Below are 26,091 nucleotides of genomic sequence, written 5' to 3'. Positions count from 1 at the left end.
GAAACCTGATTGATATGGGTTGAGGAGGTGAAAGTGCTCGATGTGTTTAGTCAGTTGAAGGTGCACGCATTTTTCTAGAAGTTTGGCAAGGGTAGGGATATTGGTGATAGGGCGATAGTTGTGGAAGTCGGAAGGGTTCGCTGTGGGTTTCTTTAAAATGGACGAAACCTGTCCCACTTTCAGAGAATCCGGGATGTATCCTTGTTGGAGTGAGCTAATAATGAGTTTGGTCCAAAGGGGGAGAAGTAATGGGATAAAGTCCTTACGGTCAGTGTGGTGATTGGAAGGCTTCAGTGTGCTAAGAATCTTGCAATTTTTTCTTCCGAGTAAATTTCAAAAGATGACCACGAGGCATTGTTTTTTAACTCAATGGGCTTTTTACTGTCAGGGTTGGAGTAGAGGTTTAGATCAGTGAGGAGGTCATTCCTGATGTTCTCTGACTTTGAGTTAAAGAAGGAAGAAAATTCTTCACAGGACGGCAGTGCATTAGAGATGTTTGAGAGAGTTTGAGGGACATCTCTGGATTGAGTTTTTATTAACTGGAACAGTTTTTTTGGTCGGTTTTTTGCTTGATCAAGCTGGTGGCTAAAGAATGCAGTTTTCGAGCGTTTGATTTTTCTGAAGTAGGCATTTCTCTTTTTCTTAAGCGTTTTGAGGTGAAAAGCTGACGGGACAGATCTCCAGTTACGTTCTGCCAGTCTCATTGCTCGTCTATCATCATTAAGGATCCCGTCATACCATGGTTTAGAGATTTTTGTGGAAACATTCTTTAATTGAAGGGGGGCAGCTGCATTGATAATTGAGGATATAGACTTGAGGTAGTGGTCTGTAAGAGCCTGTACGTCAACGACGTCAATGGGGGATAAGAGAAGATTGTGGTTGAGGGAGGGTAGTGAGTCGGGGTTGAGTTTCTTCAGGTCTCTCTTCCAAACCTTAGGTCTGGTGGATTGAGTTGGAATGAGTTTCGTTTTTTCGTTAATGAAGAAAGTGATAATGAAGTGGTCAGACCAATCACAGGGCTGGATTGAGTCGAGTTGGATAGAGTCAGCTTTGGAGATGATAAAATCAAGGATGGAGCCTTTGTTGTGGGTGGGGCTGTTGCAAATTTGTGTGAGGTCTAGGTCGATGAGGACGTTTTTGAGACCCTTGACCACAGAGTCGTTGTGGTCGTTCCAATGAAGGTTGAAATCCCCCAGGAAAATCTGTGTATGTTGACGTCCAGTGTTCGATGTGATCAGATCCATGAGGTGTTCAGTAAAGGTGAGGTTTTCTCCTGGAGGGTGGTAGATAATATGTAGGGAGCAAACAGGGGTAGCTCCACTGATGATATCAAGGCAGAGGTGTTCACAGGAGGAGAATAATGGTGAGCTAGCTCTACTGATTGCGAGATTGCTACAGTGAATACATGCAAGTCCACCTCCTTTTTTGCCAACCCTGTCTAGCCTGATGATGTGGTAGTTAGGGGGAACTAGAATGTCAATGAGTGGTAGGGAGGAGTCTGTTAACCAGGTTTCGGTGAGTATGATCAAGTCTAGGTTATGTGCGATAATGAGGTCTGCAATGTCTAAGGAGTGTCTGGGGGCCGATCTACAATTCAGAAGAGTGCATTTAAGCCGAGGATTGATAAGGGAGGAGGAGGGGTCGATGGTGAGTGTGACTTTTTTTAGATTATCGGCAATAATACCTCTATCATTCTGTTTGGAGGACCTGAGGGGATTGAGAGGAATAGTAGGGATGGGGAGATAAGCGGGTACTGTGTGGGTCAAGGGTGATAGATCGTATGAGTGTAGGAGAGATCGAATGTCGAATGCCGAGAGTGGGTTGGCAGTGCGGAGAGGACGGGAGGAAGAATTGCGCGAGGGGATGGAAGTCCAATGAGGAGGATTCTGTTTGCAAGGAGGTGAGGGTCGGGAGAGGCGCTTGTAGGGTAAGGAGTTTCTTGGGGGAAAAAGATGACAGGGTTGATTCGAAAATAGCTCTTTGAAGGAGTGGAGATCGTCTTTGATCTGAAGAAGAGTTGTCATAATCTTATCCAAGGTGTCGATTGGAACGGTAGAGGTGTTGGTGTTAGAGTGAGAGATGGGTTGGGTGGGTGTAATTTGGTTAGGAGTGGAATCAGATGAAGGCAGATGGGGGGAAGGGGGGATGATGCTTGTAAGGTCGTGCACAAAGGAGGCAAAGGTGAAAGGGAGGTGGAAATGGCTGATGAAGGGGGATGTATGATGGCAGGAATAGTATTGGGCAGAGGGTGGTCACAACTTGGCGTCAGTGGTGGAGCGACTCCTGTGTAGGGTGGGTGAGGGGATTCGGTAGGAGGCAGAGGGGGAACGAATACTGTGCATGGTTCTTGGGTGGATTCAGTGGGAGGGGAATGGTCTTTGTTTGTAGCCAATGGAGGGGCGCTTCCTGTACAGGGAGCGTGAGGGTATGTACAGGGTAGGGGAAGACTAGGGTGTTGCTTTGAGATAGGGAGGTGGTAGGGGGAGGGATGATGGAGGGGGAAGAGGGACAGGAAGTGTAGGGGGCTATGGGGATAGTGGGAGGCCGAAGAGATTGTGCAAGAGGTGATTTAGGGGATAAGGTAGTGCAGGTTGGCGACATAGGGGAGTTGGGGGGAGAGTAAGGAGGGATGCTGGAGGGTGAGAGAGAGAGGTTGGGGGAAGAGTGAGGGCCAACGCTCAGGGATGGCAGTGTGGTAGGAGATGGGAGGGTGGTAAGGGTGGTAGGAGTAGTTGTGACAGGAATGTTGGGAGTGAGGGGAAATTGAGTAAATTGGGTAATTTGGGAAGAGGTAGGAGGATTAGAAACATAATCTTTTATAGTGGCGAAGATATTATCAAATAGATTTAGACTGCGGTCTGTGGATTGGATGGGAATAGTTCCATTGTTGTAGATTGAGAGGGTGGCTGTGGCATGGAAGAATTGTGATGGAGCAGTGTAGATCATAAGACCGTGTGCAGATTTCCTCGTCGAGGAGATCGAGAATAAGGCTAGGAAAGCTTTCCTCAAGTGGGCTCTGCGTCTAGTGAAGAAAATGATATCCATGGTCGTCGTTCCCTTATGTGGTGTGAAGTAAGGGTCAGCAAAAGGCGTTTCTGGGTGAGATTTAAGAAAGTTGTGTTTAAAGCGTTTGGCTGATTTCTTGTTAAGTTTGGGAGTGTAGATGATTTTGTAGGTGTGAATGCCAGTAAGTTCCATAATGAGAGTAATGGTACCGGGATAGCGGGGAAAAGAACTGGTTGAGTAGAGCCGAGAGTGGGAGTAGGTAGAGGAGAGGACTAATAAAAAATAAAAAAAGAGTTATTCTGTAGTCCTGTGTTTGTTTCCAATAGTTGTGAGGTAGAGAGTAGTCCAGATTCACTTTCTATCCTAGGGGTGAGGAGTCCTGTCACCATCTGGATTAAATAGATCAGGAAGAGGGAGAGCCCAGTCCTCTTTCTGTTTAGGTGAGCACAGGTCAGTAACAGAGTAATAACTCTGTTGAGTACCGGACAGTGGTTGGGGGAGGCGTATTGTAGTTGTAGTTTATGGCCTCAGCCATTTTGTGTCACTTCCACCGTGTAAAATGCTTAGTTAAGTAGAGGAGCGATGTTCAAAAACAGTAGAAGAAGAAGAAAATAAATAAATCCAGGGTACCTTAGTGCAGAGCGCTGTGCGTTGTCTGGAGATGGCTGAGATAAATTAGAACAAATAAAGGATAAATAAATAAAAAGGTCTCGCTGTCTTCAGTGACTGTGCGGTCCGGCAGCTCATCTGCTTCATACCGATCCGATCTCTGAGCAGGGGAACACCAGTGGAACGTTACTGCCTGGCCGGTGAGGAGAGGAGGAGCTCTCTCCTGCCGCTGTCCACCAATGCCTATCAGTCACACCGCAGGGCTCTTGGGACCACCTTCATGTTTGATGCACTTACCTTTTCCATCACCTTGCAAACCATTACAAAATAGTTCTCCTTTACACAGCGTGTGCAGATTTTTCAATGGCAGGACATGTACCTTTGTATGGAAACAGAAATCCACACCTGAAGCACAACTTCTTTTTCTGTAGAGAATTCACTCTGCATCCTTTGGCCTTGTGCTCTGGCCTACTTTTCACATTCACGACTGACTCAGTCTGGGCACCTTCAGCCTCCATGTCAGCAGCTTGTTGATTAGCACGTTCTTCAACCCTGGCAGACATGAGAACTCGCTCCAGACTAAGATATTTCTCCCAGCATTCATCGCCTGAATGAAACTGATAAGTATACGTCAATCACTCTGAGGTATATAGCTTCCTCATCATTAAATAATTGAACTTATAGTCTCTCAACAAATTTGTCGATGGTCTAACCAGCCTTTTGCGTTATTGGCTGAAGATGTATTTTTCATTATCTTCCTTTGCCATTGGATTTAACTTGAGATTCAAGGCTGCTTTGATTTGACTATGTGACATTTTGTCAGCTCGTGGCATTTTCTTTACGACTTCTTTACACCTTGACCAGCAAGATTCTTAAGGTATTTGATAATCTTCTTGTTATCTGCTTCTATCGCATCAATTAAATGATCAAATATCTCTATCCAGGCAGTCCATCTGATGCCAATATTCAGCCGTTTGGTGCTCTGGAAAGATGATGGTTCAAGAAGGCAGCGGCAATATAACCATTGGTGAGACTTACTGATGTGGAGAGCAGAGTTCTTTCCGTCGCTGCTGGGTGATCTTGTTTTCGCAAACCATCTCTGAGGCCTTGTTACGTGTCAGCCTCTGGGTCATCTTCGATAATGACATGAAACATTACCTTTTTCTGGGTCTCCATTGGCAAAGCAAACTTTCATGATTCCAATCACTGTTTTCTGAACCCTGCTCTGCAAGCATAACACCGGGTGCTTCCTCTGGGGTCAATTCCTCCAGCGCTGTGGCATGATCACGCTCTTTAATTAGAACTGGTAAATAAATGATCGTTTCTTGTATCACTTTGTCTTTAGGTGTCTGTTAGTGCTGTCTGACACCTGGTTGATCTCTGCCTTGCAGCACTTCTATCGGCATTGTTATCTTGCAATTTGCTGCTCTTTCAAAACCTGGCCACATCAGCCTATAGCGTTATCACTCCGTATGATATATGGTTTTAGGTGCGTAGTACTGCAGTACCTTTCTTGGCGACCTTCCCAGCAGGTTTTCGGCCAACATTGCATAAACGTCTTTGTGATGCTTTTGTTATCTTCAAATGTTTTACATGGAGTGGAACTGCAACTTGACTCCACATAATGCACACATCGATTCTGCATTTAGACGCAGGCACACATTGCATGCATTAGCAGTCTGCTGGACCACGTCAAACTCTCTGGGAAAGCACTCTCGGTCTTCGGGTTACTGATCTCTTAACTCATCTCCCATTGTAGCTTTCTCCCAGCCCGGGTACTCACCAATGACTGCACCACACATAGAGCTTAGTATAACATGTCTTTATTCATCTGTGTGTAACCACGAATTCAACATTCTAACCCTGCATTCACTTCACTGTGCTCTAACTGTACTTTACAGTTAAACGGAGTCCATCAGGAGCCACAAGAGTTTCGTCATTACAAACTCACACAATGCTACAGCTTTCATCCACATACCATCCACAGTTGGATGGGCAAACATATGAATAAACAATCTCTAAATCACTTTATTTCATGCTATGTTTATCAATATCATGATTGCCGAGCTGCTTTGTTATGATACTTACAACTACAACTTACTCCTATCTCAAACTCATTCTTAAATCTATGTCCTCAGTCCCATCTAATTTCTTCACCCTCCTATCTCTTTCATCTTATGTTAAACCATTTTGTTATTGTTCTGATTATTGTTCTGGTAATGCCTTACTCTTCCTTATAAATCATGTCATCAGTTTTTTTAACTAAACCATCTTTTTCTCATTTTGCTCCTCTTTGCTAAGGGGAATATTTACAAGTAAACTGATGGAGTATTGCGTTAGCCTTCTTGGCTTAATGCTGCGCTCCGCCACTTTGGAAATGCAGGGCGAAACTGTATTTACAACAATATGGTGCAGCCCTGCATTTCCCCCTGCGCTGGTGCTAACTACAGCTGCCGAGTACCAACGCAGGCACCCTTAAAACATAGTGCAAGGGCGCCTGCATTGTGGGAATGATGTTTCCTTCCTGCACATAAACAATCTTAAATGGAGATTTGTAACTTCTATGTGTGCTCCTTTGTGCAGCACACATAGAAGTTTCAACTAGTCACTTTTAAAATGATTATTTATGTGTAGGAAGGGACACCTTCCTTCACATAAACAATCATGCATGGCTTTTTGCTGTTTCTACGTGTGCTGCACAACAGAGCACACATAGAAATAGCAAAAACAATGAGAAATAAAGCATTTCTCCTTGTTTTGCCATGTTAAGACCAGGTTTTTTTTGTCTTGATTTTGGTGCTGCCCATATTTATGCCACTTTTGTAAATATTGGAGGGTGCCAAAATCGATGGGTGTTGCGGTGTAATGCCCACCGCAACACCCATTGCCTGCCCCTTTCACGCTAAGTATAGCATGAAAAGGTGCCTTATTTACAGGGAGTGATAAGCCACGTTAAATGGCTTAACGTCACCTTGTAAATAAGGCGAAACCAGTATTGAAAAATGTGCAAAACGATAATCAATCACAAACTGGTTGGCGAATGCTAAACTGGCTAGTTGTGATGTCGGAAACGTGAAATCCATGCATTAGCTAAAATTGCACATTGTACTAAACCCATACCTATTCAGAACTTAAATAGTGATTCCTAAAATGTGATTCCAAATAGCAAATAACTAGTGGTTTATACAAAACAATAACAAATTGTGAATAATCCCAGAATTGGCAATTTAAAAAAAAAAAAAGTAAAAAATAAATTGGCAATTTGTAAATGGAATTTTCCACTAAGTGAAAGCAGGTGCTAACCAGGTTCAAAGTATAACAGTAGGCCCAGGATGTAATCAACCTTTTTAATATGGCAACCCTCTATACACTGGTGTGGACAATGTGTTTATTTAGAATACGATAGGAGAGGAGGAGGAGGAAGGAGAGAGTATACGGAAGCATGTTACACTATTTGAGCACGGAAACACGTGGTATATGCAGTCATATTCGTACTGAATGCAATTTTAACCAGAAACACCAAGTGCAGAGGAGGCAATATCTACCCATGATCAGGGCTTGTGCTATCTGATATCATTGTTGCATTGTTAAGCGTAATATCTCAGTGAGCACTCTCCAATAAGTTGTGGGCATACAAAATCTCTGATCTGTTTTAAAGCTTCAATTATCTTTCTTGTTGACACTTTGAACACAGCTTCTGAGCTTCTGGTTTGTCACGAAGATTACATTCATCACCAGCAGGTATATTTGACACATCTACCACACAGAGGCTGACTATAAATTCTTTCTCCGAATCCAAGGCACATCAATTAGCAATATTTATAGCCAGATTCGGATTAAACTGCCTTTGATTAAGTGCAACAGAGGTACTTCTCTGGGACAGGGTGATTTTCTTCAATTTCATTTTCTCTCTCAGCTGCAGAAGAAAATTCATCTTGTGATTCCTTATTTGAAGTAAATAAATGTATTTGACTAACCAAAATTTGTGGGCATTAGCAAGTGCGCTGTCCCATCTCTGTAAAGAATGTGTTAAGTGTTTGGATTCCTGCAGGGCATCACACATTACCCTCAAACCTTTAACAAATGCACAATATGTACATTTCTTCGAGAAATTCGTACTCTGGTCTCTTATGGGTCTGCAGTTCCTTTGGAAGCATCCTCAAAATGTTTACAATGGCAGGAAAGGAGCAAAAACAGTTTTCATGGATCTTTACCGTGATGCTACCCATCTAGTACCAAGCGTTTTCCAAATCTTCTGTAGCTGTACACAGAGTTCAATGACAGCTAGTAGGTTAAGTGCCCTCTGTTTTTGGATGATCTGCTGTTTGTGGCATACAATGATTCTATGAGACTTTTGAAGTGGTCAACCCCTGCCATCTCATCACTTAGATTAGCCACAGCAGTTTCTGCTCTGTACGCCAGACAGTGCCAAACATAATAAGATTTGGAAATTCCATTTTCAGCAATGCTGCTGCTATTACATTTTTCCCAAACACTACTGCTGCTACATCACAACAATGTTGCGAACCTCCCAATTTAGGGCGGGGGGCACACAAGGTTAGATCTCTCCATCCTAAAGAGGGAATGCTTATCACTCCCCCTTTTAACCCGTTTGACGCGACCACGATTTTGCAGCAGTGCGGCACTTCCGCAAAACGGGCGGAGCCACGTCTGCCATGGACGTGCGCAGCACTACGAATGTAGTGCTCGCGTCGTCCAACGGCCGACGGCAGCACTTAAGGGGTTAAAAAAATGCAGAACAGACAAGTGTCTGTCACTCTTCTCTATGACAGGTCAGGCTCATCTAGATTCAGAGTGTTGTGAATCAGATAATATAGCAAGATAAACTGCTATCTGCAGGGATCATATGTAGATGTATGAATCCTCACCCCGGCTCCTCGAACTAGCAGACACACATAGATGTTGGTATTTTACAATAAAGTTTATCCCAGCAGTTGTTTTATAGAATAAGATGAAAGCCCTGCCATACACATCAACACATCACAATCACAATATCATGTAGCAAACATTTTGAGAGATACGAAATGTTACACAATAGCTCAGGAGATCGTCTTTACAATAAAAACAGTTGTTTCAAACAATTCAAGAAGGATCAAAATAGATTGCTACGGGTGAATTTCAATTGCCAAAAATATGATAAAGGAAGATGAGTAATGTGGAGGAATTGCTAATGGTTGTAGTTTCAAGAAACACTGGGAACTTTGTTGTGTTTTGTCTAATATAACAGGCCAACATTTGTTGCATTTCTACTGCAATGTGTTCGATTATTTAAGTTGCAGTCATAAGGCTATGCAACACACAGCCCATTGCCTTGCCAGTCTTTGTCTGAAAGTGTATTACATTATTGTAGTCTGTGAATGGGGGATCATTTTCTGCCAGATAGTAGGCAGTGTCAAATAACCTACATGTGGTATCCTGATAATTGGCATTGCTTTCTTGTATTGTTCCCACCAATGCATTGGTCTGTTTTGCTTTAAGAATTTGTTCAACAGCCAAGCAAGAAGCTCCATCATCTTCTTCTGAAGCTGCCTCTGCCTCAAAGCTTTACTGTTAACGGAGGGACCAATTTTTCCATTTGCCCTCTTTGGACTCATGAGTGACCTGAGTGTTATCGTGCACTGATAGATCACCTGTTGTTTACACCCATATGCAGTTAGAACAACCATCATATGGCATGATATCAGATACAGTTGTTTACATTTCTCTTGGAAGTAATACCACTGTTTTGTGGTCCAGGAATAGAGTCTTTAAGAACTTCAGCCCCTTGTACATGTTAAAATCCTTGTGATTGTGGACAGTTCTCAGACGATCCTTGACCTAAAACATTATTACTTTGCAGAGTTATGCAAGCCTCTTCACAAGGTTGCTGATCGGGACAGTCTCCTATGTAATACATTGTCGCTTCAGTCATGGTCGGAGGTTAAAAACTGAAGATTGCAGACTAATTCAAGTCATGAAAATAACTAGTAGCCATATGACATTTCAATCACTCAATCAGTCCTCTTATAAAGTGCGACTACTCACCAATAAGGGTCTCAAGACACTGAGGGTGGGGGAGGTGGTTCTGCGGTTCAGTCGAAGAGCCAGATCTTGGGGTCCCTCCAGAATTGCGGCAACAATTGTGATTACCTGAGATGTAGAGGCAGGGAGTTCCAGGTCTACGCAGTAAGGTAGTAGAAGGATCTTTCTCCAGCCATGGTATTGCGGATGTCATCTGTAGCAGTCAGGAGAGTGGTCTCAGTGCTGTGGTTGCTTCTGAAGCCCGATTGGAAGAGGTCCAGGATGTGGTTTGTTTTGATGAACTCGGAAAGTTGGGCGTTGATGGCTTTCTCAATGACTCTGGCTCGGAAGGGGAGCAGATCAATGGGTCTGTAGTTCTTGAGGTCCGTCGGTTCGGCAGAAGGTTCCTTCACCAGGGGGTTGATCTTCCGGGAAGGTTGCGGACTTGATGGAGCAGTTGATGGTGCGGCAGCGCTTGGGTGCGAGGTAGGTGCCGGCTCTGTTGAAGAAATGGTGCGGGCAGGGATCCGAAGGGGCTCCGGAGTGGATGCACTTCATGATCCTGAAGGTGTCGTCAGAGGTGAGGGTAGTCCAGTTGGTCATGGTCTTCTGGGGACTGGAGCCATTGGGTGCAATGGTAGCTGGTGGGGTAGGTGAGTCTTGGGTTGGAAAGCTTTCTTAGATCTCCTTGAACTTGAGGTGGAAGAAGGTGGCAAGAGAGTCGCAGAGGTTTTGAGGTGTGGGGATGTCTGCTGTCTCTGTGCTGGGTTTTGCAAATTTCTTTGACCACGGCAAAGAACTCTTGTCTGTTGTGTGCATTGGCACGTTCCTCAATGGCTGCTTTCTTTGTTGTTCTGATGAAGCAGTGATGGTGGATTTGAAGGCTGCATGGTCTGCCATGCTCTTGCTGCTCCTACATCTTTTCTCAAGCCGTCTGCAGGCGCGCCTGGACTCTTGCAGGATAGGGAAGAACCAGCTAGCTTTCTTGCAGGGATGCTTGTCTGAGGGTTTCCTGAGGGGGGCCAATGTGTTGGTGCAATCGTAGATTCAGCGGTGGACTTTATTCTAGCTTCTGCGAGGATTGTGGTGGGCGTGGTGGCGCTCAGTGGGTTTGGTGAAGAAGAAGTGGACGCAGTGGTCATCAGTCCAGTGTGGCTCGGAGGTGTGGTAGGCGGAGATGTTGTTGCTATGGAGAAGATGGAGTCAAGCGTGTTTCCAGCTGAGTGGGTTGGCGCTGTGACCAGTTGTTTGAGTCAGATGGAGGCAAGGTTCTCCAGTAGGGATGAGGTGTTGCGGTCTTTGAAGTTGTCCAGGAGGAAATTGAGGTTGCTGAGAAGGATGTAGTCCGTTGAGGCGAGGGTGTGGAGAGAAATTAAGTCAGTTATGGCTTTGCTGAAGGGGGGGGCGAGGTCTGGGAGGTCTGTAGACGAGGGTGCAGTGGAGGTTGGTGTTCGGGTTGGTATGGATCTGGATGTGGAGGTGCTACATGTCAGGTGAGTGGTCATCGGAGCTGGTTGTGAGGCGGAGGCTGTCTTTGTGTACGATGGCGATGCTTGTGGAGGATTTTGTATCCGTTGCGTCCGGTGTTGAGGGCCTGGAAGCTGCTGGCATAGACGCAGTGGATGGTCTGTGGATGGGTAAGGTGCAGGTGGGCTTGCCTTTATCATGCCAATGGCGTGCTCGCTGATCACATCTGCTGCACAGTGGCTGCCATTAAGTAGTGTGAGGGCAGGGCTGGACAGCTGGAAGGCAGGAGAGTGGGAAGCAGGAAAGCGACACTGGAGGTGGGCGGGACCACAAGGGACAAGCAGCGGCGGGGACATGGAGAGGACAAAGGCATAAAAAGTGAAATACAGTGACAAAAAAGCAGGCAAGATGAAAGGAAGGTAGCAAGGGGATCAGAGGAGAAAGGGCAGAAAGCAGAGAGACAGATGGCAGAGCAGCAGTAGGGCCTCGAACTAGAAGACCTGCAAGAGCCAGGGGCAGCAGCTACCACGTGGAGCACAGCAGCGGCCATTAAGTAATGTGAGGGGGGCTGGACAGCTGGGAGGCATGAAAGTGGGAAGTGGTAAAGTGGCTCTGAAGGGGGGCAGGGCTGCGGGGATGAGCAGCAGCAGGGACACAGAGAGGAATAAGGCGCAAAAAGTGAAAAAGATCAGAAAGTGAGAAAGTAGCAGAAAAGATGAAAGAAGATCAGAGGAGAAAAGGCAGAAAGCAGAGAGACAGGGGGCAGAGCAGCAGCAGAGCAGGAGGAGGGCCTCAAACTCTCAGACCTGCATGGGTCAGGGGCAGCAGCTACCATGCGGAGCTTGAGCGAAGGGAAGCAGTTCACTTACAAGGTCAGTGAGATTGCTCCTTTTAGCACACAACAGTCGCTATTAAGTAGTGTGAGGGGAATGCGCTTGCCCGAGGCCACGCAGTGGCCATCAAGAGGGCGGGCTCCTAGTCACGGAGGGCTGCCCCCGCCCACCTTGTGGCCAGCCACTCCTCACCTGGGCAGGTATCGCCCAGTAGGAGGTAGGCGGGTCGCTGACGCAGGTCCGGGGCGGCTAGGAGGAGCCTCAGGGGGTATATTACTCCCTTGCACCATTGTGGAGGCCTCTTTGCCGCTCCGGACGTCGCGCTACAGCTTCGGGACACTCTTTTTGCAGTGAGTGTGGCCTACGGGCTGAGGCCTACGGGCTATACCCCCCCTCCGCCTACTCCCTCCTTGCGAAGGTTTTGAGTTATGGCTAGGCGGCCCACTTAGCGACGGGCCGCTGTGGAGGGGGGGTTACGGGTTTCGACATCGGAGTTTTCCCAGCTGCGGGCTGAGGCTTGCGGGCTGTGCCTCCCCAGTCCCCTCTGCCTACTCCCTTACTGTTGGGGTACGAGCAAAGCTTGGCGGCCCACCTGGCTGGGCTGCTTTGGAGGGGGTGTTATCGCCCCCCCCCAATCCCACGGTTTCTTATCACCGATTCCGGGCGGTTATGAGCGGCTCTACTTGGCGGCTTCGGCTCGCTCTTGTCCCCTAGATAGGGAGATGCCAGGTTGTTCGAGGCGGCATTGTGCCACGTGCTCGGTACTAGGTTACGGCACCCAATGCCACATGCCCGCCCCCCTTCCCCCCCGCAGTCAAGTGTGGCGGGCCTGGTGGCTCAGTGGACTTATGCGTCTACTGTATGGTGCCAGTGTTCGACCTCGTGGCACAGGTTCATATCTCGGCGGGTCATTCAGTCTTCCATCCTTCTGAGGTCGATAAAACGAGTCCCATCGGGTTGGGTAACAGCAAAGCATGTTATTCAGCGCCAAAATCCTCACGAGGGAGCGTGCTTTGGTTCCCCGCCTTGGTGTTATGGGACCTGGCCCAGGTAGTGCTTATCATGTCTAGATGGTGGCCCCCTTCGGAGGGTCAGGCCTCTCTGGTAGCGCCGTGCGGCTCGGAGGTGCATCGCATCTCAATACGTAGAATCTTCAGCCTCCTCCCTGCATCGCTAGAGGCCCATCCATACCTGCATATTGGAACGGTAGCTCAGAGGTTAGGGCTTCTGCCTCTGGGGGCTCGGGCCTCTCTGAGTCAGACGCTCGGCCACCAGCTGGTGGGCAGGGTTGTTTTCCCCACGCGGCGTAGCGGTTGGGAGGCGCCTTAATGCGTTGACAACTTTTGGTAGCAAGTGCTTCCCCCTCCATGGAACACGAGCGTCCGCATCTCCCACGTTGCCCGAGTGGTAGCAAACCTGGGGGTAGCGCCCATACGAACAGGCATGGGGACGGCCTGCACCCAGGTATTCGCTACATTCCTGGCACAAGATTAGAACAGGATCCTCACGTTTGCATCAAGTTTGGGGAGGTCCGCCGAATTTGGCGCGGGGCCGTCCCACGCTACACCTTCTGGTAGGTTTGCGCCATACATAATTGTGATTTAAAAAATTCAGGGCAAATGATTTGTCATCCCGGTGTCTAGCAGCACGTAGGTGTGTACTGGGGTATCGGATCTGGTGCGAGGTGAGCGCTCAGTTCCCCGGTGCTTTACGGCACTCCTCAGTGCCAGTTCAGGGACTGTCTCCACGGACATAATACCGCTGCCACTCCAGGCCTACTTGGGTCTGAATCGGGGTTTGCAGGGGTTAAAGGACCACACATCGTATGGGGCTCCTGGCCTGAAGGCACAGCACTTATAACATAGAATTCCCTGGGGCATAATTGGGGTAAATTAGTCGGTGGCCTTGGGGCTTCACCGCCAATTCATTATCAGATCGGCTCCTCATAGGGCACTGAACTAGGGAGAAGCTAGAGGGCTCCTGATTTTATGTTGAAGGGTCCCACGTAAGGGGTAGGTCAACGCGTTTTGGGACGCGGCTTATGACTCACACTAGAGAAGTGGTGCATTGCGCAGCCGGTACATCCTGGGTGCCTGCATATGAGTTGAGATGATATACTCAGTATATTTACGGGTTTGAGTACCTGCATTTTGTTGTGCGGCACACCAGGCCTTCAGCTAGTGTGCACTATATAAGGCCGCTAATGTGTACATGTGACTGGCTGCCCCTGTGCAGAAGGTGTGATACATCAGGCATGCAGCAAGCTAGAACGGTATGTGGTGACTTATGTGTACGTGTAACTGTGTGCCTATGTTAGAGAGTTGTGTTACTCAGACAAACGGAAAGCCAGCTATGCATGAGGTGATCAGCATGTATAGGTGTCCGAGTATCCAGTTCTAGGACATATGCGATACACCAGCCAAGCAAATGCTACTGCATAGTGTGGACAATATGCACACACAACTGATTGCTGATGTATAGGGGATGTGGTGCGCAGCGTGCATGTGTATGAGCGCTTGTCACCCGCAAGTGAGGTGCCGGGCATTGGGTCATGGGTGCATAGCAGACTTATGAATGATTTCTCGGTCCAGGAGAGGCGTGGCGTTGTGCGCTCAGTGTACATGTATGTGAATGGACACCTGCCCTTGCGCACCCGTAAGGCCATTTGGAGTGTTATCGGGACTCCAGCTAACATTATCTCAAACAAGATAGTGCTGCGACTGTCAGAACAGTATGTACGTAGACCACAACAGTGTGGAATCAGTGTGCCAAAGGTGTTAATTTTCAGTCACTTTTCATGTATTTGGCGTCTTTGGGGTCTGTTCTAATACAGTAGAACGGGCCCTCCATAGGATTTCACGTCTAGTGGGCTAGGGGGAGCCCCGAGCCGCGTCATGTGACTCGTATACGGCGGTGTGAGTATTTGTATTGGCACCTTTATATCATACATATTACAGTTTTGCTGCTGTGCTTACTCTCGTGGCGCACTATTGGGAGGGGCCCTCTCTTCTGGGTATCTGACTGTCGGTCTTGGCAAGGTCTGTCTGTATGGAAGACCGGCTAGAATGTGCCAAAAGTAGGATAATTAGCAAGTGCTAGGCCTAGCCCTAAGCTAATAGGATCATAATAACCCTTGCGCATACTATCTCCTGGGGGCCTTAACCAAGAGGTGTAGTTAGACCTGTTATATGTTCAATCCCGGGACCTGCGCGGTGTTAACTTGACCTACAAGAAGGTAAGGTCACATGACAATAGTCATTTTGCCCTTCCATAATACTGCAGATGTCTGTCTGTTCATCCTAGGCTATAGAATCTGAAGGCAGCCCACCCGCTGCGCCATTAGTTCGGGAGCTCTCGCTGCCTCTCAGTAGAATGTAGGATCTACAGCCTGCAGTGTTACACCCATTTCACGTACAAGTGGAACAACTGTTGCAACCTCAGCCTAGCCTGCGCCTGGACTGCCAAGAATACCTAGGAAGTGGGCCCCTAGAAGACTCAATATAGAATGATCTACCTGGTATCTCATCACCCCATTGCTCTTTTCTCTCTTATGGGTGGTGGCTTTGCTCGATGGGCTCCTATCAGGGTGGACACACTGCTTTGCTATCACGGTTAGTAGGGTGGGGCTCCCTTGGCTTGTGTTTAGCAGCCGCGTGAATGAACCTGAGTAACCTTTGGTTCCCCTTTTGCCCCTCCCGAAGTGAGAAGCTTGCCTGACGTCATGTCACCTATTTTGGCCCCCCCCCTTGGTTCAGTTTAATATATCATCTTAGGGGGGTCGTGAGTCTACCTTAAGACAAGCTACCCTTGAGGTAGCATGGACTAAGCAGCCTCCAGACTAAACTAGGGGGCATGTGATACCGGATGTTTACTTTGGCAATCCTGTATATCAAATTTAAGTCCACCACGCAAGTTATATACCAATTGATGCATGGCGCACTGAAATATCCCTCTGTACTCTTCATGAGTATAGTTGCACAAGCGTAAACAAAGCACAAGTTTAGAGTTGAATTTTGAAAACCGCGCTTCGGCAGAAGTCGTACATCACTGGGTGTAGTCTGCTGATGCTTTGGGTGAAGGTATGTAGTGGGTCTCAGTGACAGGTGCCGGTTCCCCTATTGAATGATTAGGGAGGGATACCAGCAGGGGTGGCCCTCTCATCACCTGGTCTTTTTCCAGTGGTATGACCTCACGAACCTTGGATAGTCTACACTATTGCTGTAGTGGGATTGCACCCGAGGGTATAGGCTGATTACTGTCAGAGGGGCATTGGTTTCTGCAGCGTGTCTTGATGCAGGTCAGGATCTTAAAGGGGCACTTGGTTTCAGTCACAGCAAACCCTTGGTGGTGGTCGTAAGTCAACCTACAGACAAGCTATCTTAGTGGTAGCATGGCCTAGCTGCTTCCAGACTAAAACCCAAGAGGGCAGGTGATGCCTGCTGTAATACCTGTTATATCCTGGCTTTAGCATAGGATGGGACATCGCCCAAGTTTATAGTATATTATGTATCGATCCCTCCAATGCCCCTGTGCTCTTTGAGTATAGCAGCACAAGCGTTCCACGTATGCACACTTTCTCGATGGTTATGCAGAGGACGGCGTTGCAGCAGTAGCTGTAACTACACCTGGGTGTAGTCTTTTAACGCTTTGAGTGAGGTTGTGTGGTTGAGTTCCAGTGGTATGTGCTGGACGCCTATTTATGATACGGAGGGCGTGCAGCAGTAGGGGCCCCTCCTCACCCTAGGTCCTTTCCTGGTAGTATGGCCTCTCGACTGGGGATGGTTTCTCTAAAGGGGTTTATGTTTAGGACCCGGGGGATCTGCACATTAGTGGCAGAGGGGGCCTTTCATTCCTTCAGGCATGTAATGTCATGTCAGGAGCTATGGTCTCTTTGAGGTGAAAAGGGTCCCCGCACCTGTCGTTTGGTCTTGTTCCTTGGACTGACGAGAAACTCGGCTGAGCTAACGTTGTAGGTCAAGGATTATTTGTGGCAGATGGTGTTCATCTCACGCCTGTAGGCTTAGACCTGTTCCTCCTCTATCTGATGGAAGCACTTCTGAGCAAAGGTTTCAGGTAAAGAATAGTAGCAGTGGTGGGGGACCCGTGCGGCAGCGGGAACCACCGCACGGGCTGTGGCGGAGTTACTGGGCGATCCGGAAGAAGAGAGGTGCAAACACTGTACTTCAGCGGGCACATAAGGGTGCCAGAGCCTAACCTGTAACCTCATGGGAGGTGCAGGAACTCGTGTCGGCGCCCCAGTAGTCCTTCGGGCGGTTGTGGGCCTGTGCAGCCGGGGGTTTGCCTAGTCACGCCCTGCAAGGGGCGTGTGTAGTATAATTATAATAATTGTGCAGCAGTTGGGTGGTTCGCCACTGTGCTGATTGGCTCAACAGGCGGGCAGGTGGCGAGAATGCGGCCTGCCCTTGGATCGCCCGTAAGATAACCCACCATCATTACATATGTTGTATGTAATAAACCTGCAGCAAATTTTTCCCAAACTTAACACTTGTGTCTGTGTGTTATTTGCGGGTTTGGGCATCACGGGGGCGGGGGGTTCTGTGGCCCTGATGTGACTAGGGCTGGACAGCTGGGAGGCGGGAAAACAGCGCTGGAGGGAGGCGGTGCCACGGGGGACGAGCTGCGGCGGGGGACACTGAGAGGAAAAAGGCACAAAAAGTGAAAAAGAACAGAAAGTGAAAGAAAGTGACAAAAAAGCTGAAAAGATATAAGAATGGTAACAAAGAGATCAGAGGAGAAAAGGCAGAGAAACAGAAGACAGAGCACGTTGAGGGCCTCGAACTGGCAGACCTGCAAGGGTCAGGGGCAGCACCTACCAGGCGGAGCTGTGTGGGAAGGGGAGCAGTTCACTGACAAGGACAGTGAGATTGCTCCTTTCACCCACAGCGGCCCCCATTAAGTAGTGTGAGGGGGAGGGCTGGACAGCAGGGAGGCAAGAAAGCGGCGCTGGAGCAGGGGGGGAAGCAGGGGATGAGCAGCATTGGTGGGGCAAGGAGAGGAAAAATTGCAAAAAGTGAAAAAGAGCAGAAAGTGATAAAAAAGCACAATGCATGGAAGGGATGTCAGGACAGCTGCAGAGCAGAGGAGGGCCTCAAACTCGTAGACCTGCTAGGGTCAGGGGCAGCAGCTACCAGGCAGAGCTGTGCGGGAAGAGAAGAGAAGTAGTTCACTGACAAGGTCAGTGAGATTGCTCTCTTTAGATCTTCTTTCTTGAAAGTTGGACTGATGTATATGAAAATGAAATAAACGTCCTGTTTTTTACCCAATCAAGGCCTTACATCTCAAACCGAGAAAATTGAGCTTCCTATCTGCAACCAAAAGGGAATAGTTTACTTCAGTGATCAATTAAATATGGGTAAAGCAACATCTGGCAAGCAGATGTTGCTCTTCATATTGAGTTGCTCCTGGAAGGATCTCCCATTTTGCAGTTTGTTTTATAACAACATTATTTCATCAATTCAATATTTCAAATTTTGAATTAGCCACAAGAGCATACCATTCTTCTAGATTTAAGTCTATGTACTGCTTACTGCTGCTGTTCTATAGTTTTATGCACAGACAGCTATGGCCCATATGGGAAATGTGGCATAAAGAGATAAAGTAACAGAAAAAAGTTTGCATACTTTTTAAAAGTCCTGCATCAAATCAACACAAATCATCATGGACCGTTTCACCATCCTGCTTATTACAGTCTCATAATGACCTGCGGTAACAAGCATAAAGAAATTGCAACTGTAACTTCACTAGTACCCATGCTGCCAGTTATATCTGCCCATACTTTTTCCTCAGTGTCCCGAGGCTGTAAGGAGGAAAAGAAAAATACCAGGAAAAGGAAATATTTATAGACATTTATTTATTTATTTTTTGGATCTACTTCATAGGCGAGCAAAAGTGAATACAAGAAGAGAGGATACAGGGAGGGAACAAAAGAGGCAAAAGAGAGAAAGAGCCAGAGAGAGAGAATGAGAGAGAGAGAGATAGAGAGAGAGAGAGAGAGAGAGAGAGAGAGAGAGAGAGAGAGAGAGAGAGAGAGAGGAGTGCCACTGCAAAGCTCCAACATGACCGCTCGCGGCGACAACAGGACCTTTGTGCTACAGCGACAACCGTTAGCGATGCCCTGCCTGCTCTTCGTGCTACATCAAGGATTGTCCACGCCGCACCTCGCGGCCCCTCCACAGTGAATTGGATTCTTTGTGCTGGACTGAGATGGTAACTTTTGCGCTGTAATGACCTGGTCCCTGTATCCGACTCGCGCTCCATTGTGGTCGGCTTGAACCTGTGACTTTCTCCCGGTCTTGCATGACTAGATAGTGGCACTTTGGGTTTTATGGTGCTATTTTACACTCAACACTTAAATCTTTAAAAATTCATGACTCCAGTTCTACAGATTGGATTTTTTATATTTTGGTCATTTTATTTATTAAATATTGCTCTATTTTTCTAAATTAGAGTAGGATTTTTTTTTGTGTTGTGTTTCCACTTTATAACTGTTTGAAGTGCTGCATAAACACTTTACACATTGCCTCTAAGTTAACCCTGACTGCTCTGTGCCTAGTTCCCAGTGGGTTGAGCACATTATATTTTGGGGGGTTGCTTGTGCCTCACCCTGACAAGGACTGTGCTTGCGGCTTGAGAATGGTTTCACCCCCCACAACCAGTAACTCAATTGCTCACAATGACATGTTCAATTGCAGGTGCCTTAATAACTGATGGTTCCCCCCAGAGGGACATCGGAGAGAGCATAGATGGGTCCCACGGTTCACGCTCCTCGACGGCACCTGAGTCACAGCAGAGGCTGCAGGGAGTGAAGGTTAAGTCCTAGTGCTGGCTCTCCCAGGGCCCCACACCTCAGGTAGGTGTAGTGATACTGCAGCTGCAGATGAGTTGCATCTGTAGAGCGCCGGAACTTCTAACCAGGGTGTTCTGGTGCTGAATACCAACCTGGGCCTCTAGGAGCAGGGCGGTGATGGGATCTCCAACCTTTTCAGTAATAAGAGCTACTAATGGAATATGAAAGTCATCCCGAGCTACTAATATTACTAGTATGGTCAAAGTGACCACGTCAGAAAAGATTACGGTTATGGTTATTACATGACAGCCAGTGCTGCAATGCTCCAGGCACAAATGTAATAACATTAGTAATAAGTCTCTACAATGGCGCATCATTGAACCATCAAGTATATTAATTTTGGAATACATGCATTCTTCAACCAAGCAAAAGCTTCTAATTTAGACGTCCAGGCTACACACCATATAGCTACTTACAAGTAGCTTCAGAGCTGCTTGTTGGAGGAGCCTGGATCTTCAGCCCCCACCACATGCATTCTGAATGGATTGCATCCAGTGCATATTGACTTTATTTACACTTTCTCCCATCGTAAAACCAGGGTAGATCTGGTGGGCACTCCCCCAGTGATAATCCCGATTAAAGGGTGTAGTATTGAGTTAAGTATGTCTTTCATGTCTTTCTTTTAGAATGTTTTCTATGTTAGAATTCCATCCGGAATTCTCCTAAGTAATTCCATTTAGAATTGTTGTTATTCACTATTCCATGCTTGCTTTGTGTACCTTTGAAAGTGATAGTTTATTTATGTAACTTGGATCAGACAGTTTTCAGTTGCACTGCTGATCTTCTACAGTGTGGATGCTTCAATAAACACCTGACTACTTTCACTGGATTATCTTGGATTATTATCATAATTTCCACTATTACATATTGGCAACGATTGGGATTTCTATTGATTCATTTTGGAGCATCCACAGATTATTTTTGGGATTTTCTCATAATTTGGTTGAAGATCTTTTATTTCTTTTTGAAATTTTCTGGACTACAGGAATTATCCTGCAGTGTACTCTTGTTTGTGTTATTTGCAGCGTTTTCAATTTCACTTTTGGAGAAATGTTTACCGTATTTTTTCAAAAATTAAAGCTGCATTTGGAACTTAAGGCGAACATTGGATTAAACTATGTAAGCTACCGCTTTGCATTTGGAACTTAAGGTGAACATTGCATGAAACAAAGTAAGCTATCTGCTTTGGATTATTATTTTCCTCCCTCCGAAATTGCTTTGGTGAATTACTACCGTGCACACTAATCGGAGAGCAGTTGGATAGCAAGCAGTGTAATTTCGTTTCACCTGAGTTGGATAGGCTGTTTGGTGATTACTACCATTACATTTTGAAGATCTACAGACCATCTTGAAAAAACGGAGCAATATTTATTTTTGAATAAGGAGCCTACCTTTAGCTCGAGAACGTGCGAGACTCGATGTCACTGTTGTCGCTCGAGATCTCCGACGCAACTTGTGTGTCTCGGTGACGCGCACACCACGAACGAACACACGTAATAGGTTCCTCATTGGATGACTGTCTAGCGTGATTACGTCATCACGCATTAGCGGACATTTTGTTTAATTTCAGTAACCAAGCAACGAGAGAAGCGCGTTTTCATCGTGATTAGCATTTTCATCGTAATATGTATATCTAATTATTTGTTTCTTTTCAGCGGAAATAAGTAAGGATTACCATAGACATTTATTATAAGTCAACCTGTTTTTCTCTTTCCTTATTAATTATTTCGACACCAGCAATTCTTTTTAAAATATTTTTTATAATTTAATTTACAGTTAGTGTATCACCATGAGTACTTTGTGTGGCACGCCTCCACCTCCTTTTTATTCAGGACCAAGTCAACCTAGTATGAAATGGGAGAAGTGGTACAGGTTATTTGACCATTATTTGTTGGCTATTGATGGTGGCTCATTTAGTCCTTCAAGGAAACTTGCTATTCTTTTAAATACTCTTGGTGGTCATGCTGAAGATGTTTTTATACATTTGCCACTTTCCACTACTCCTACTGGTATGGATCAGGGTGATTATGACTGCTTTTCAGAAGCTGTTGGCAGATTAAAAAAAAGGTTTACTGAACAACCTCATATTGTTATGGAAAGATATAACTTTTACACAAGACATCAACTAGTTAATGAACCTGTGGATACTTATGTTGAATGTCTTACTGCAGAATGTGATTTTGGTGATCAAATTGATAAATATATTTGTGATCAGTTAATTATTAGATGTTCAAATAAAAAAATTCAAGACCAATTGCTTAGACAACGCAATCCAAGTTTAGAAGAAACAATACGAATTGCTAAAAGTGTTGAACGTTCAATTAATTCGTTTAATACTATTAACGTTGATAAAATTACCACTGGTGTGGCTGCGGTTAAGGTTAAAGATTCTAGTCCTAGAGCTCAAGTTTTTGTCAAAAATAAAAATGTAACTAAAGGACCTTCCGCACAGAGTAATTATAAACTACAGAGTAATACAAGGAAATTGTTTTGTAATCGTTGTGGTTCAAATTCACATTCCTTTCAATTTAGACAATGTCCAGCCAAAGGTAAAGAATGTTTTAAATGCAAAAAGATAGGTCATTTTGGAAATTATTGTCTATCTAATAGAAGAGTTGCAATTCTTTCAGATTTAGAGACTCAAGAAGATACTTCTATTGAACAGTCTTTTGAAAATGAAATCCTTGCTATTACTGACGTTCACATATTAGGTCAAGTTGTACCTGATGATGAGGATATTGATTCTGAACCATACATTCCTCCTATGTGCACTATTTCTGTAGAAGGCAAGGATATAGAAGTCATGGCTGATTCTGGCTCTCCTTATACGATTATTTCTGATGTTTTCTTCCTTAAGGCTTGGGATAGTAAACAATTGAAACCGAATGACATTCATGTTTTTGGTTTTGGAGGCAAGATAATTGATATGTTAGACTATTTTGTGTCTGACATTTCTTTTAAACATAAAACTATTCGTGATAAAGTTTATGTAGCTGTTGATGGGCTACAAGTGCTTGGTTGGAAACATCAAGGTAAATTTGACGTTACTTTACGCCCCAATGCAAAGACACAAGTATGTTTTGTAGAGGATCTGCACATTAATAGTATTGAGTATAGAGACACTGATGACCTTAAGTCAAATTTACTAAATAAACATAAAAATATGTTTAAGAAAGAACTTGGAAAAGTTAAAGGATTTTCACACAGAATTGTGTTAAAGAAAAATGCAGTACCCTCTAAACATAAATTAAGAAATGTTCCTTTGTCAGTTAGGAGTGAATTATCTGAAATGATTAAAAACCTGTGTTCTGAAGGAGTTATTGAACCTGTCAATGCATCTGAATGGGGTTCTCCCATAGATTTAGTTAAAAAAAAATGGCGAGCTTAGGATGTGCACTGATTTGAGGTATGTAAACAAACAAATTGTTATGGAGTGTCATCCTTTACCTAAGATACAGGATTTGTTAGCTGAATTAGAGGGGGCAAAGGTTTTCAGTACTATTGACCTTAAATCTGGTTATCGTCAGGTGGAATTAACTGAGGATTCTAGGGACATCACAACCTTTATTACACCTGATGGTACGTTCAGATATATTAGAATGCCTTTTGGTCTCTCTTCGGCAGCCTCACTTTTTCAAAAGCTGATGAATTCATTATTTAAAAACATCGAAAAAGTTATCGCTTTTCAAGATGATATTTTAGTTTTCTTAAAATCTATTGAAAAGCATAATGAAACTCTTGAAAGAGTCTTGTCTATTTTCGATGATAGAGGAATGACTATTCGTTATAACAAGTGCAAGTTTTTTGCATCTGAGGTTGAATACTTGGGACACAGAATTAATTCAGAGGGTATTTTTCCTAAGGAAGATCTTATTTCTTCTATCAAGAATATGATTGAACCTACAGACAAAGACCAACTTATACCATTTTTAGGATTATGTGAATATTATTCGAGGTTTGTTAAAAATTTTGCGGACATTGTTTTACCATTGAGGGTATTACTTAAAAAAGGATGTAGGTTTATTTGGTTGAGTGAACATTCTAATGCTGTGGCTGCCATCAAATCTGCTATTATTGATTGTAAATCTCTCTCTCCTTTCTCCTCTACTGCCGTTAGTGTAATTACTGTTGATGCAAGCGCCACTGGTCTTGGCGCTGTGTTAAGTCAGGTCAAGGGTAACAAAAAATTTACGGTTGCTTTTGTGTCTAGACCTTTGTCAACTTCTGAATCTAATTACTCTACTATCGAGAGGGAAGCGTTAGGCTGTTCCTGGGCTGTCGAACATTTTAAGACATATCTGTGGAGGAAGTCTTTTAAAATAAAGACTGATCATAAACCTTTGATTTCTTTATTATCTAACAATGGCAGGTAAAGCATCTTCAAGACTAGTGCGTATTCTTGCAAAACTTTATGAATATAATTTTGAAATAATTTATATCCCTGGATCACAAAATACTAGAGCAGATTGTTTATCTAGATTGTTCCCTGATTGTAAAGTTGCTAATAATTCTGATTGTTTTTATGAATGCGTTGTAGCGTCTATAGATGATGTTGTTCCTTCTGTGTTTGACCTCATTTCTAAAGATGAATTATCTAAAGCTATGGAGTTAGATGAAGATCTTTCTTTGGTACGAAAATATATCGTAGAGGGTTGGCCATTAGAAAGAAATCTTTCTAAAGAACTTACAGTATTTTGGAAGGTAAAGGATGAGTTGGCATTTAATGATAATCTGATTCTAAAAGGTGATTGTTTTTTCAATCAAACATAAAATAATTTCTATTGCTCATTTAGGTCACTTAGGTCAATCTAACACAATTAAAAAAGTAAGAGAAATCTTTTGGTGGCCTTACATGGATGATCACATTGTTTATTTTGTCAAAAAATGTTCTGTGTGTGCAAATTCAGATAAAGTGCTGAAACCTTTGCATTCTGAGTTAGTGAGAGTTGAAATTCCAGACAAGCCTTGGAGAAAATTAGCTATTGATGTTCTTGGTCCTTATGAGAGTATTCGGTCTCACAAATTATATATTGTTGTGGTCATTGATTATTTCTCCAAATGGGTGGAATACAAATGGTTGTCTCTGGTTGATTCTTGTTCTATTGTCGAATTTCTTAAGGAGATTTTTAAAAGAGAAGATTTTCCTTCAACTCTTGTTTCTGATAATGGAACACAATTTACATCTCATTTGTTTGAAGCCTTTCCTAAGAAACTTAACATTAAGCACATCAAAACAGCATTGTATTCTCCTAATATGAATGGCCTAGTGGAAAGGTCTAATAGGTTATTGGTTGAAGGTATACAATTGGCCATTAAATCTTATATTGATGTCAAAACTCATGTTGCTGATTTAGTTTGGTTTTATTTATGTACACCACATGCTTCTACAAAATGTTCTCCTTTTCTGTTACTGAAGGGTAGAGATCCTCAACAAGAATTATCCCTTTCTTGGGTGGAGAAAGCAAACTTCAATTAAACCAAAGTTATGTGTTGGGGACAGAGTTAAAATTAAATTACCCATTTTTGTAACGAAAGGTCAATCCAAATTTTCAGATATCTTTGTTATATGTAAAATTGGCAAGACTTCTGTTCTTTTGGATAATGGATCTTGGTGGAATATCTCTAAAATTGCTAAAGTTGATCCTTCTATTGTTAAAGGGCATACTTTGTATGAACCAGATTTTTCTAGTGATACTGTTAATCCTAATGAAGAGTTACATCCTTATATCATTGATCATGAAACATCCAATTGTAATGCTTCTAATGATTCTTGTAGATATGTAGATATTAATTCTTCTAATATTCAGGTTGCTAAAAGACAAATACGTATTCCAAAAAAGTTCAATGATTTTGTTCTGTATAATTAATCTCATTTTTGTTATTTTATAAAGGGAGGGGATGTGTAGTATTGAGTTAAGTATGTCTTTCATGTCTTTCTTTTAGAAGGTTTTCTATGTTAGAATTCCATCCGCAATTCTCCGAAGTAATTCCATTTAGAATTGTTGTTATTCACTATTCCATGCTTGCTTTGTGTACCTTTGAAAGTGATAGTTTATTTATGTAACTTGGATCAGACAGTTTTCAGTTGCACTGCTGATCTTCTACAGTGTGGATGCTCCAATAAACACCTGACTACTTTCACTGGATTATCTTGGATTATTATCATTATTTCCACTATTACAAAGGGTTAATAACAATCAGCAATTGGCCATATATTACCCATGCTGTGAAACTGACCATAGGTGGTAGTCAGTCCACACTGGATGATCTACATTTGGGAAGATTTGG

Source organism: Lissotriton helveticus, chromosome 1_1, assembly GCF_964261635.1.
Source record: "Lissotriton helveticus chromosome 1_1, aLisHel1.1, whole genome shotgun sequence".
NCBI classification, from domain to species: Eukaryota; Metazoa; Chordata; class Amphibia; order Caudata; family Salamandridae; genus Lissotriton; species Lissotriton helveticus.
This window is presented reverse-complemented; position numbering follows the sequence as displayed.